At 42.3% G+C, this 13,965-nt stretch overlaps 1 long non-coding RNA gene across 1 annotated transcript; it reads right to left on the bottom strand.

The window, feature by feature from the left end:
- Positions 1 to 9,901: 9,901 nt before the first annotated feature.
- LOC129677882 (uncharacterized) lies at positions 9,902 to 12,649 on the bottom strand. The gene is made up of 2 exons (XR_008720286.1): positions 12,585 to 12,649; positions 9,902 to 10,332 (listed from the first exon to the last, which is right to left on the bottom strand). It is a non-coding gene; the product is annotated as an uncharacterized LOC129677882 (long non-coding RNA).
- Positions 12,650 to 13,965: the final 1,316 nt, after the last annotated feature.

The raw sequence follows: 13,965 nt of genomic DNA, 5'->3' as shown, positions 1-13,965 counted from the left end.
AGTACAATGGCTACTACATTCACGCACAGGTGGGTGTTTTTTTGTTTGTTTGTTTTTTGTTTTTCATTAGATGCATGTGTGTGAGCTCTCCTTCAAGTGCTCCAAAGACATCTGCATTAAGTCATGAGTTGCCAAAAAGACTAGGGCGGTCTTCCATTGAGCATCCAGAACAGAACCATACAGTTGCAGATGAAATACATGTGGAACCCCAAGTGGTAAGGAAGGAGTTCAGGAGCACCCTCATTTTCTAAAAGGCCTTATCCCCAGGTCCCCCTCCAGGCCCTGCTACAGCTGCTTCCTCCCAACAGCACTAGAAGGGGTACGTAATTATCACCAATGAGCTTCTTTGGCATCAGAGAACCAAGGAGGCTTGACCAAACAGCACGCTATGATCCGAGTCCCTAGAGTCTGATGCCAGCATCCCTCACAAGCCCCTGCCTTGTTCATGCACAAGCGGAATTTGCAGGAAAAGCAAATCCATTCTACCCACGCAGGCTCAAAAAACCTGGAGAGCGTAAGTGTGCTTTCAGGACCTAAATCAGCAAAAGATACTTTTTTGGTCAGATATTATTTATTACTTTTTATTTTTTATCTCATCGATATCAACTATCCTCTCCGAATTTCAGATTTAGTGTCAAAAATATGTAGAATGTAGAAAATATGTACAATGTCAAAATGTCAAAATATGTAGAATGTCAAAAATATGTAGAAATGTAGAAAAAATATTCAAATTATTCAAAGCCAACATTCTGGATGCAATACAAAAATTAAATTAGTCATTAATAGAAAACTCAAATACAAACTGCATACTTTATTTCTTCACAATAAAATAGTAATTACAACACAATAACTCAGTTATATAAATAAGGATAAAACTAACAGGCATTGCTTCAATTCGAACTAGCAGTCTTCTTTAAACAGGGAAAAGTGTTAGTCTAGTGTTTCTCATCCTGTCTGCACAGAAATACAAGAGGAAAACACGTGAAAAAAACCCACTATGAATAAAGCCCACCTTCAAATTATTCAATAAAATCTCTCTAAAGTGGGGCTCAAGCCAAGAGGTTTTTATCATTATTATTGTTGTTGTTGTTCACTTAATATCCTGATTGTAGCCCCCTCCCTCCTCTCCTCCAGCTCCTACCCTTTCTCCCTCTTCCCTCTATCCCTCCTCCCCTACTCCTCAGAAAAGGGGCTTTCCCCTCCCCACCAATCCACCTGATCACGTGGCCTGGATCGGCAGCCCCAACAGAGGAAAGTGATCAAAAAGCAGGTACAGAGTCTGTAGGCTCAGCTTTTTCAAAAACCTACTTTACTTGAGGTTCTTAAACACCTCTACCTTCCTTCTAAGCCCTGCTCCTAGTTAGGAAAGAAAACAGATTCGTAGGGACAAGGGATGCAGATCTCTCTAACTACTTCCTGCTGGTTAGAGCCTCGGGTTCTTTAGGGCAATACCAATCTCAGCCAGCTAGATTCCAGAAGTCCAGTCAAACAGCAAACAGTAGCAGCAACCTCAAAACATTCTCTGGAGCCTTTCTCTCTAGGAGAATCTCCAAGTGAATCGAAGCCAAGCGATACCAAACGATGCAAAGCATGGCAAAGCAATGCAAAGGGACACCTTTCTGTCTCCCAGCTCTCAGAGTCCAAACAAAGATGCTTTCCAGCTGTCAAAAACCACACCCCTCTCATGAGGTAGTTTCCAGCTATAAAACATCACTTGCCTCCCAAGAGTCTGTTTTCAGTGGTGAATAAAGCATGTCCACATCCTACACTTGGGATCAAAACAAAAACACATTCTTATAACACAACTGAGTTTTTAAAAGAGACCAAAACTTTCACTACAAGAGTCCATGTCAGAGACAGCCTTCACTCCCCTTACTAGGAAACCCATATGAAGACCGAGCTATCTGTCAGCTACATCTGCAAGGTCCTTGGTTGGTGCTTCAGTCTCCACAAGCCCCCCCTGGGCCTGGTTAGTTGGCTCTGTCTTCTTGGAGAGCTCCTGTTTCCCCCTCCTATCCTTCCCCCCACTTTCCCACAAGTCTCCTTGCACTCTGCCCAGTGTTTGACTGTGAATCTCAGCACCTGTTTTGATCCACTGTTGGGTGGAGCCTCTCAGAAGATAGCTAGGCCAGGCTCCTTGTCTGCAAGCAGAGCAGGCATCGTTAATAATGTCAGGGGTTGGCTCCGTGCGGTGGGTCTCAGGTTGGGCATTCCTTCAACCTCTGCTTTATTATTATCTTTTCATATCTTGTAGGCAGGGTAAATTTTGGGTGGAAGTTTTTGTGGGTGGGTTGGTGTTCCTCGCCCTCTACTGGAGTCCTGTCTAGTTAGAGGGTGTCTCAACTAGAGACACACCCACATCCTCCCGGGAGCCTACCCTGCTGTGGGTCTCCAGCTTGTCACAGAGATGTCCCCCAGCCACTGTTTCCCTTCTCTCTGCAAGCCTTCTGTCCTCCTGCCTTCTCTCCCCCCAGGACTGATCTCCACCCTCATTTCTCTCCCAGCTCCCTCGCCTTCTCTGTTCCCTCACTTCAACCACTTCTGGTGTCTATTCTATTTCCCCTTCTGAGTGAGATTTAAGCATCCTCCTTTGGGTCCTCCTTGTTACTTATCTTCTTTGGGTCTGTGAATTGTAGTATCTATCCTATACTATATGTTTAATATCCACTTATAAGTGAGTACATACATGCATGTCTTTTGGGGTTTGGGTTACCTTATTCAGGATGATCTTTTCTAGTTCTATCCATTTGTCTGCAAATTTCAAGATATCTCTGTCTTTAACAGCTGAGTAGTATTCCGTTGTATAAATGTACCACAATTTCTTTATCCACCCTACAGTTGAGGGACACTTGGGCTGTTTCCAGTTTCTGGATATCATGAATAAAGCTGCTATGAACATAATTGAGCATATGTCCTTGTTGTAGTTAGAGTATCTTTTGGGTATATGCCCAGGAGTGGTAAAGCTGAGTCTTGGGGTAGAACTATACCCAATTTTCTGAGAAAGCACCAGATAGATTTCCAAAGTGGTGGTCTAAGTTTGCACTCCCACTGGCAACAGGGGAGGGTTCCCCTTTCTCCACATCCTTGTCAACATGGCTGTCACTTGAGTTTTTGAACTTAGTCATTCTGACGGGTGTAATGTGGAATCTCAGAGTCTTTTGATTTGCATTTCCCTGAGGAGTAAGGACGTTGAGCATTTCTTTAAGTGCTTCTCAGCCGTTCAAGATTCCTCTGTGAGAATTTTCTGTTTAGCTCTGTACCCCAATTTTTATTGGATTTTTTTTTTGGTTTATTGGTGTTTAATTTCTTGAATTCCTTTTATATTTTGGATATTAGCCCTTTGTCAGATGTAGGGTTTGTGTCGTTCTTTTTTTCAGTTTGTAGACTATTACTTTGTTCTATTGACACTGTCATTTGCCTTACTGAGGCTTTTCAGTTTCATGAGGTCCCATATATTAATTGTTGATCTTAGAGCCTGAGGTGTTGGTGTTCTGTTCAGGAAGTTGTCTCCTGTGCCAATGAGTTCAAGGCTCCTCCCCACTTTCTCTTCTAATACATTTAGTATATCTGGTTTTATGCCAAGATCTTTGATCCAGTTGGACTTGAGTTTTGTGCAGGGTGATAATATTGATCTTTTTGCATTTTTTCTATATGCAGACAGCCAGTTAAATGGCATCATTTGTTAAAGATGCTTTCTTTTGTTTCCATTGTACAGTATGGGCTTCTTTGTCAGAAATCAAGTGTCTGTAGGTGTGTGGGTTTATTTCTGGGTCTTCAACTCCATTCCATTGATCAACCAGTCTGTTTCTGTGCCAGTACCATGCAGTTTTTATTACTATTACTTTGTAGTACAGCTTGAAATCAGGGATGGAGATATATCCGGAAGATCTTTTATTGTTTAGGATTATTTTAGCTATTCTGGGTTTTTGTTGTTGTTTTTTTTTTTTTTTTTTTCTATATGAAGTTTAGGATTGTTCTTTTAAGGTCTGTAAAGAATTGTATTGGTATTTTGATAGTAATTGCATTAAATCTTTAGATTGCTTTTGGTAAGGTGGCCATTTTTACTATGTTAATCCTACCGATCCATGAGTGTGAGAGATCTTTCCATCTTCTGATAACAATTTTTTTAAGAAAATTGAAGTTCTTGTCAACTTCAGAGTCTTGAAGTTCTTGAATGGTTAGAGTTACACCAAGATACTTTATATTATTTGTGGCTATTGTAAAGAGAGTTGTTTCCCTAATTTCTTTCTCAGCTCATTTATTGTTTGTATACAGGAGGGCTACTTTTTTTGTTGTTGTTGTTAATTTTTTATCCAGCCACTTTGCTGAAGGTGTTTATCAGTTATAGGAGTTCTCTGGTAGAATTTTTGGGTCACTTATATATACTTTCATATCATCTGCAAATAGTGACACTTTGATTTCTTCCTAATTTGTATCCCCCTTGATCTCCTTTAGTTGTCTTATTGCTCTGGTTAGGACTTCAAATACTATATTGAAGAGTTACAGAGAAAGTAAGCAGCCTTGTCTTGCTCCTAATTTTAAGCGGAATTGCTTTAACTTTCTCTCCATTTAATTTGATGTTGGTTATAGGTTGCTGTATGTTGCCTTTATTGTATTTAGGTATGTGCCTTGTATCTCTGATCTTTCCAGGACTTTTAACATGAAAGGGTGTTAGAATTTTTTCAAATGCTTTTTCAGCATCTAATAAGATGATCGTGTGGGGTTTTTTTTCCTCCAGTTTGTTTATATGGTGGATTATGTTGATGGACTTTTGTATGTTGAACCACCCTTGCGTGCTTGGGATGAAGCCTACTTGATCATGGTGGATGGTGTTTTTGATGTATTCTTGGATTCAGTTTATGAGTATTGTACTGAGTATTTTTGCATCAATGTTCATAAGAGAAATTGGTCTGAAATTCTCTTTGTGTGTGTGTTGGGTCTTTGTGTGGTTTGTGTGTCAGAGTTACTTGTTGTGCTTGTTTTAAACTATTTTTTTACTTGGTGTTTCTTAAAGTGTCTCCCTCTCAACCCCCCATTTCTAGGGAGGAGAGAGGCTACTGGAAAGAGGGGGCGCAGACGCCTTTTCTTCTCTTGGCTGTTTAGGGTTGTGGGTTCTTTTGGGGCTATACCAGTCTCTATTCAACAGCAATTATAGGAAGCAGTCTCTTCCTCGGTCTATGTCCTCCAAGCTGCTGCAGCTGGTCTCTGGCCACACCCTCTCTATCTGGGCTCTCCTATTTATTTCCCTTAGAACCTTAGACTACAGGCCTCTTCATGCTGCAGGAGGCAGGCTGTTACCAATTGGCAAAGACCACACCCCACAGGAGGCAGTTGTCAGCTGTGGACAAACTAAAGCCCGAACTAAAATCCCACACTTGGGATTAAAACAAAACATATTTACATAACATAACTGAGCTTTTAAAATGAAAACTTCCATTACAGTGACTGTGGCCTTATAGAATGAGTTTGGTAATGTTCCTTCTGTTTCTATTTTGTGGAATAGTTTAAGTATCGGGATTAGCTCTTCTTTGAGAGTCAGGTAGAATTCTGTGCTGAAACCATCTGGCCCTGGGCTTTTTGTGGATGAGAAAGTTTTAACGACTGCTTTTATTTCCTTAAGTGTTATAGGTTTATTTAGCTTGTTTACCTGATCTTGATATAACTTTGGTAAGTGAAATCTATCAAGAAAATTATCCGTTTTATTTAGATTTTCCAATTTTGTGGAATACAGGCTTTTGAAGTAAGACCTAATGATTCTCTGGATTTCCTCAGTGTCTGTCATTATGTCCCCCTTTTCCTTTCTGATTTTGTTGATTTGGATATTGTCCCTCTACTTTTAGTTAGTTTGGCTAAGGGTTTGTCTATCTTGTTGATTTTCTCCAAAAAAAAAAAAAGTCTTGGTTTCATTGATTCATGATATTTTTCTCTTTGTTTCTAATTTATTGATTTCAGCCCTGAGTTTGATTGTTTCCTGATATCTACTCCTCTTGGCCTTTTTTTTTTTTTCTAGAGCTTTCAGGTGAGCTGTTAAGTTACTAGCATGAGATCTCACCAGTTTCTATATAAAGGCACTTAATGCTATGAACTTTTTCCTCTTAGCACTGCTTTAATTGTATCCCGTAAGTATGGGTATGTTGTGTCTTCACTTTCATTGAATTTTAGAAAGTCTTTAGTTTCTTTCTTTATATCCTCCTTAACCCACGGGTCATTGAGTAGAGAGTTGTTCAGTTTCCATGAACAACTCTTTCTGTTGTTTCTGTTGTTGTTGAGTTCCAGCTTTAATCCATGGTGGTCTGATAAGATGAAAGGGATTGTTTCAATCTTCTTGTCTCGACTGAGGCTTGGTTTGTGACTGTCTATATGGTCACTTTTGGAGAAGGTCCCATGAGGAGCTTAGAAGAAGGTATAATCTTTCGTAGTTGGGTGAAAAGTTCTGTAGATATCTGTTAGGGCCATTTGTTTCCTAACATCTGTTAGTTTCATTGTTTATTTACTTTCTATCTCAATAATCTGTCTGTTGGTGAGAGTGGGGAATTGAAGTCTCCCACTACTAATGTGTGGGGATTGACATGTGATTTAAGCTTTAATAATGTTTCTTTTGTGGGGAGGGGAGCTCCCCTTCTCAGGAAGGAAGGGGAGAAGGAAAGAGGAAAAGAGAGGAGAGAGGGAACACCCTTGGGATTTAAATAAACTGAAATAAAATTTAAAAATAATAATAATTTTTTTTTTTTTTTTTTACTAATGTGGGTACATTTGTATTTGGAACATAGGTGTTCAGAATTGAGATGTCCTCTTGGTGAATTTTTTCTACAATGAGAATGAAGTGTCTTTCCCCATCTTTTTTTATTAATTTTGGTTGAAAGCCTATTTTATTAGATAGTAGAATGGCTACTCCACCTTGCTTCTTGGGTCCATTTGCTTGGAAACCTTTTTTAGCCCTTTACCCTGGGGTAAAGTTTATCTTTGTTGCCGATGTGCATTTCTTGTATACAGTAGTACAATATTGGGTCCTGTTGGCCTCTGTCTTTTTATTGAAGAGTTGAGTTCATTAATGTTGAGATATTAATGACCAATGACTGTTAGTTTCTTTTATTTTGGTGTTGGTAGTTGTAATGTTTTTGTGTGCTTGTCTTCTTTTGGTTTTGCTGTAGTGAAGTTATTTATATTCTGTGTTTTCTTGAGTGTAGCTGACTTTGTTGGGTTGGAGTTTTTCTTCTAATATCTTCGGTAGGACTGAGTTTGTGCATTAGATACTCTTTAAATTTTGTTATGTCAGGGAACATTTTCTTTTCTCCATCTATGGTGATTGAAAGTTTTGCTGGGTATAATAGTCTGGGCTGACTTCTGTGGTCTCTTAGGATCTGCAAGATATCTGTCCAGATCCTTCTGGCTTTCGTAGTCTCTGCTGGTGTGATTCTGATAGATCTTCCTTTATATAACTTGGCCTTTTTCCCTTGTAGCTTTAAATATTTTTTTTTCTTTGTTAGGTACATTTAGTGTTTTGATTATTATGTGGCAGGAGAAATTTCTTTTCTGCTCTAATCTAGTTGGTGTTCAGTAAGCCTCTTGTATGTTTAAAGGCATCTCTTTCTTTAGGTTGGGGAAATTTTCTTCTATGGTTTTGTTGAGAACATTTTCTGGTTCTTGGAGCTGGAAATCTCTTTCATCTATTCCTATTATTCTTAGGGTTCATCTTTTCATTGTGTCCTTGATTTCTTAGATGTTTTGGGACAGAATCTTTTGATTTAATATTTTCTTTGACAGATATATCGGTTTCTTCAATTGTATATTCTACACCTGAGATTCTCTTCTCCATCTCTTGTATTCTGTTGGTGACGCTTACCTCTAGTTTCTGTTCTCTTCCCTAAGTTTTCCACCTCCATGATTTCCTCAGTTTGTGTATTCTTTATTGTCAGGTTTTATTCTATTTCCATTGTCAGGTCTTAAAACATTTTATTCATTTCCTTCACCTGTTTAATTATATTTTCCTGTGTTTCTTTTAAGTGATTTATTCATTTCCTCTTTAAAAGCCTCTATTTGTTTGATTGTATTTTCCTGTATTTCATTGAGGGATTTATTAGTTTCCTCTTTAAAGGCCTCTGTCATCTTCATAAGCATACATTTAAGTTCATTTTCCTGTGTTTCAGCTATGTTAGGATATTCAGAGTTTGCTGTATTAGGATAGTTGGATTCTTGTGATGCCATATTGCCCTTGTTTTTCTTGATTGTTTTCTTACACTGGTCTGTAGCCATCTGGTTTTTCCTGGAGCCTGATGTACTTCTCAGGCATGTGAGGGAGTCCTGGGTCCTGTGCTAGTGGCTGGATTTCCGTGAACAGCCACAGGTCTTCTCTGCTGATGTGTCCCAGGTGGACCTATAGGCAGGGGATTAGGCTGCAGGTGTCTGTGTGGTCCTCAGGTCTGGCAGGTCTCCTCAAGATGACTAGTAGAGCCTTGAACCCTAGGCTGGATCTGTGTGTTTCTGGAATCCAGAGTCATCCTTGGGATGGTGGAAATAGTTGGGAGGTCTCAAACTGGAAACGTGTCTGGCAGCTGGGAACCCTCCTCTCTCTGGGGAAACACAAACGGATGCTGGAAACCCAAACAATGCAGTCACTGTGCTCCTGGTATTCAGACTCTGTGCATGCTGAGCACCGCCATCTTGGAACGAGATCCTATATGCTCCTATTGCCAGGCAGGTCTCTGAAGGGAGATAGGTAGAACTGTAAACATGAGGTTGGGACTATGTCCCTGGTATTTGGGAGCTGTCCAAAGGCTGAAGCCATGGGTTCCTAGAACTTAGGAGTCATTTTCAAGTGGGCAGAAGGTGCCAGATGACTGGAGCCTGGGACTGGAGAGCTTTCCACAGAGCAGATTAGGGGTGCCTGGAACTGTGCATCTCTAGCTTGTGGAATGTCCTCCTCTCATCTGGGAAACATAGACAGTGGCATTTTGAAGTCCACAGCTCTGCCATTTACTTGGTCTGCAGTCTCTGATCTCCTGCTAGTCAGACATGCTGCCTACTGGGCACCACCATATTGGAGAGTCCAAGCAAAGAGCTTTAAAGTGTTATTGTAATACCTAATTTGTGAGACCCCTGAAAGACCACCAGGAATCAACTCCATTGCAAAACACACGAGAGGTTTTGTTACAAGCTCAAGCCTGGACTACAAGCTTTCAGGAACAAAGAGGCAAGCAACCCCTTGCTCCGGGAGAACAGGGTTTTTAAAGGGAAAAACCACAAGTGGGGAAGTACAAGCCTTGGCATTATAGGATTGGGTAAGAGGGTCTCTAGGGAAGCTGACCTTTAAAATGATTGGTCTGTTTTAGGTGCCAAAACCACAAATGGTCAGGCCTGGCTACTTGGAGGACATTTGACCTATAGAAATACCTGGAGTGTCCTGTTACGTGCAGATTAGGCTGGAGCCATCCTGTGGGTTTTCTTAGGGGCAAGGCTACATGACTCCAGTCACACCCTGAGGTTTATCTGGGTGGGGAACTGCTGACCATCTGGTCTGGTTACTAAGGAAACCTAAGTCTGGAAAGAGTGTGGTCTGCTGCTGGGTGCGTCTGCTTTATCTTGTCTGGTTCTTTGCCTATGACCTTGCTACCAGGACCCTAGTTGCATTGCCCTGGGAATTTAAGACTTTAAACTTTCAGGGCCTCACATTATCAGTGTTGAGACCTGCAAACCTAAAGTAACAAACAATAACAATATTCTCACAACAAAAAGTCAATAGACTGAAGCAAGGCCGTGGCGACAGCGCACACCTTTAACCCTAACATTTGGGAGGCAGGCGTGGGTTAGTTTCTGTGCGTCCAGGGCCAGCCTGGTCTACCGAGGAAATTCCAAGACAGCCTGGGATATGTTAAGTCCCAAATCACTGCACGGAGACCACCACTCACATATGCAATTGGCAAGAACGTTTTATTTCTCAAAAACCTGAATGCAAGGGTCAAACCATTTTACAAAATGGCAACTCTAGACAAAGGCATGCAAGCGTTTTTATAGAAAACCAAGGGAATTCTAGCAGGGGTTAGGTAATCTAAAACCTCATTGGCGGGTGCAGGGGAAGTTACAAGGGTCAATTCCTGTTGGCTTGCATCCAGGTGGTTGGTAGGCTGCATTCCTGTGCCATGAATGTTTGATTACAGGATGAGATACGGCTGGCCAGGACAGATGCTCCATTCTGAGACAAGATATTTTCCCATTATTGTGTTTATCTCCAGACTGTTCCTTGGGTAGAGGATTTTATGGTCTTGTTCCTGGAATTGACGACCTATGGCCTCATCCCTGTGACAGGTGACTTTTCTTTTAAAGTCAGGCCTGGTCCTAAAATGGAGACAAAATGGAGTTTATGTCATCCTCTCAGGCTACACAAAGAAATTCTGTCTCAAAAATTGTTCTCCATCATCTCTGATTGGTCAATAAAGAGCTGAAGAGCCTATAAGAGAAAGGGGAGTTAAGGCAGGATTTGCAGTCTCAGTGGGGTGGTGCCAGGTGGAGAAGAGAGAGAGAGGAAAGAGAAGAAGGTCACTTGGCCGTGAGGAGGAGGTCCCCATGAGAGAGTCACCATAGGGGCAAAGGTTGAACAGGAGCAGCCAGGGTGAGACTAAAGGACAGGTAACAGGGCACAAGCTGGGAAATAGTCCAGACCAGCATAGATGGGTTAGAATAGATGAGAATCTGCCCAGCTATAGTACTTTAAGTTTATTACAAACTTAGCAGGTTTCTGTCTCATTATTAGGGAGCTAGAGCAGGCATAGAAAAACACATTAAGTGAACACTAATGCCTTCATTCTTATCCTGAAGAGTTTCTATCAGGCTGTCTATACACACCTTCAGTCACTGCCATATCAACAGATGGAAAAGTGTTCCATCAGTACCAGAATCTGTTAATTCTGCCAAAACTCTTCATTGTACTGAGATACCAGTGAGCTGGCACTGGCCTGGTGCAGCCATTGGCCTGAGATCCTTTTTGACTAAGCCCAGTCACCAGCGGTAGGCTTAACCTCAAAGGACGGCGTCTGGGCCAGGAGTGGTGACACATGCCTTTGATGGCAGAGGCAGACTCTGTGAGTCTCAGACCAGGCTAGTCCACACAGCAAGTTCCAGGCTGGCAGGGCTCCATGGTAAGGCCCTTCTTAAAAAACAAAAAGAAAGAAAGAAGGAAAAGTAGATAGGAGGTGGCTGGAGAGCTGGCTCAGTGTTCAGAGCCCTCGTTGCTCTTGCAGACGATCCAGGTTCGATTCCCCAGCACCCACATGGTGGCTCACAAAATTCTGCTAACTCCAGTTGATGCCCAGTTCTGACCTCCTTGGGCAACAGGCATGCACACGGAACATACATCCATGCAGGCAAAACATTCACACATATTAAAAATAAAATAAAGTAAAGTTTAGAAAGGACGGCTTATAGATGAAAACAAGGGGGATGGTGAGAGAGCTGTGAAGGCTGTTTCCACCAAGTGTGACACGCTGAAGTTTGACCCGGAACCAGCTCCCACCAGCTATTATTCAACCTCCACATGTACGCCATAGCACACGCACATGAGAGCAAGAACACACACACAAATGTCTTTAAAACATTTTTTAATCAAAAAGACTCATCACACGCCAGTTGTGGTAACACACACCCGAAATCTTATAATGGGCTGGCAGAGATGCAGATGTTCCAAAAAGACACGTAGGTCTCAGTCTGACAAGCAGACGATGGAAACAATGACCCCAAAGAAATGGGAATTTCCCCAGTCATCTTTTGCTGGGAGCAGGAAAGGGCAACCAGCCAGAGGGGGAACTCATGTCCCTGGGGGAGAATTCACACACTCTAACCACTTGTCAGACCCCCTTACAGGACAATGATAGGTCAACGGTGGCTGGGACCACACTCTGGGTCGGCTTAGAGACGGTCTTACCCCTGACCCTCAGTTTAAACTTTGACCTCATTTCACAGCTCTGAAGATGGACTTGAAGGTTTCCTGGACTTCTTTGTCCCTCTTTCCAATGTGGCCAAGTTGAATAGGTCTCCTTTTTCTTCTTCCCACCGTTAATTTGGCTCTTTTAATTGGCTTATTAAGGATGGGTGGCTGGACCTGACATGAAATCTGGTTATGACCTTCAAGTTTGCTAACAATCCCAGCACTCAGCACGCAGAGGCAGGCCGGACTCTGAGTTCCAGGCCATATAGTGAGGCTATATAGTGAGGAGCAGGCCACGGGTTACATAGAAAGATCTTGTCTAAAAACAGAAACAGAAAGCTCATCATGGCTCTGAGCAGATATACGCTCTATGAGCCACCATCAAAAGCAGCCTAACTGGACTCCTCCCAAGGCTCCCCGGACTCAGAGGCCTGCCTCACACTCTTCACAAAAGCAACAGAAAATCCTAGCTGCTCCCTCCCTCCTTGTTCTATTCACAGAAAACACAGAAGCAGCGTGAATAAGATCACATGAGAAATTTTTGTACTCCAGCTTAATGAAGACCAAAAAAATAGTTTACGAGACAATACTTCGTTTCTAGAATTGGCTACAAAAACAAACAGCACAACAACAAAAACCCTAAGCTTAAACTAGAAGGGAAACTGACCCTCAGCAGATCTCCGACTCAAGGAGCTGCCCGTGTTCCAGAGCAGAAGACTCACGAGGTTTCCTCGGTTGATCAGGGAGGAAAAGTACTCAAGCTCCTGGCTCTTATCGAAGTTGATAACAACCAGCAAGGTGGCTACCCGCCCAGTCTCCAGTCAGTCTACTAGGAGAGGGGAAGAGCAAGAGCAGGAGCCTTGTCCTGCGATCACCAGGCTGGAGCAAACTCTGTTCCCTGGGTCACAGCAGCAGCAGGCTGGGCCCCTCCTGCTGCTTCTCACTGCGGGCTTCCTCAAGGCACATCAAGAGTTCAAGGCCGACATCTACAGTCCAGGGCCTGGAGGCTTCCCTTTTCCTCTTTTTGGCTCAAGATCATTTAAAAAGCAAAGGTCGATCCTGTAAGTTAATTGGCCCTAATAAATTTCCACCCATATAAGTCCTTGATTGAATCTTGGCTACTGATTCCCTCTTCCCAGGAGACTGCAACTCAGGAAGCCCCAAACCAGAACCAAGCCTGAATTCAACCTTCCCTTAGGGGAGAGGGACAGGGACAGGGCTCATCCCTCGAGGATTTGTACCTGGGTCCACCGGTTAGCTGCAAGCCCCGTGTCAACAGCCAAGCCCTTCTACAGGTTTCTTGAATTTCCCACAATATTCTACTCAAAAATACCAGTCACATGCCTTTGTCTGAGTAACTGACTCCCCGGTCTCTCCACAGAGCTCCCCCTTTTTCCTTCAGTTTACATGCGGCTCCATCCTTACCACTGTTAGTCTTGAGAGTCACAGGAGAAACACAGTTCCACAATTTCGAGCCAAATCTGAAGCAAGCTTTAATTTAATGCTGACCAGGATGGACTTTGGTCAGGACCCACTCGGTGGAATTCCCAGCTGGAGTGGTGACTAGACGGGCACTGTCAGGGCAATTTAGGATAGACCCTGTCTTTTCCCAAGTGGTTTTGTTACTTTCCAAGAACTACAACTCCAGCATCTGAGGAAGTTACTGATCTTTGAACAGATGGGGCTTACAGATTAACCTTGGGTCTTACACCACCAAAAAAGTTCTGCTTATGTACTCCGCACCCGCCTTCTTTTCTCAAACTTCTAAGTGGCAAGCTATTCCTCTGTCTGCCTCTGAAACAATGCTCCATCTATTGGAATTATATGAGATAATGGTTGGTGAGGAAAACATAATTATGGCAGTCAATCAGTCAGAATGCTTAAGCCTTTGGGTTTAAGTGAACCAGAACAGGCCTCATGCAGAACAAGCTATTTACAATGTAGGTTTCTATAGAAACATAAAACCAAGAGAAAACATATAAATAAATAACACAAAATCTACTTATATAAAACCATACTTTTTATGATTGAATGACCCAGAACACGTG

Source organism: Psammomys obesus, unplaced genomic scaffold (assembly GCF_907164565.1).
Source record: "Psammomys obesus unplaced genomic scaffold, mPsaObe1.curated_primary_1811, whole genome shotgun sequence".
NCBI lineage: Eukaryota > Metazoa > Chordata > Mammalia > Rodentia > Muridae > Psammomys > Psammomys obesus.
The sequence above is the reverse complement of the archived record's forward strand: the minus strand, read 5'-3'. Positions and strand labels throughout refer to the sequence as shown.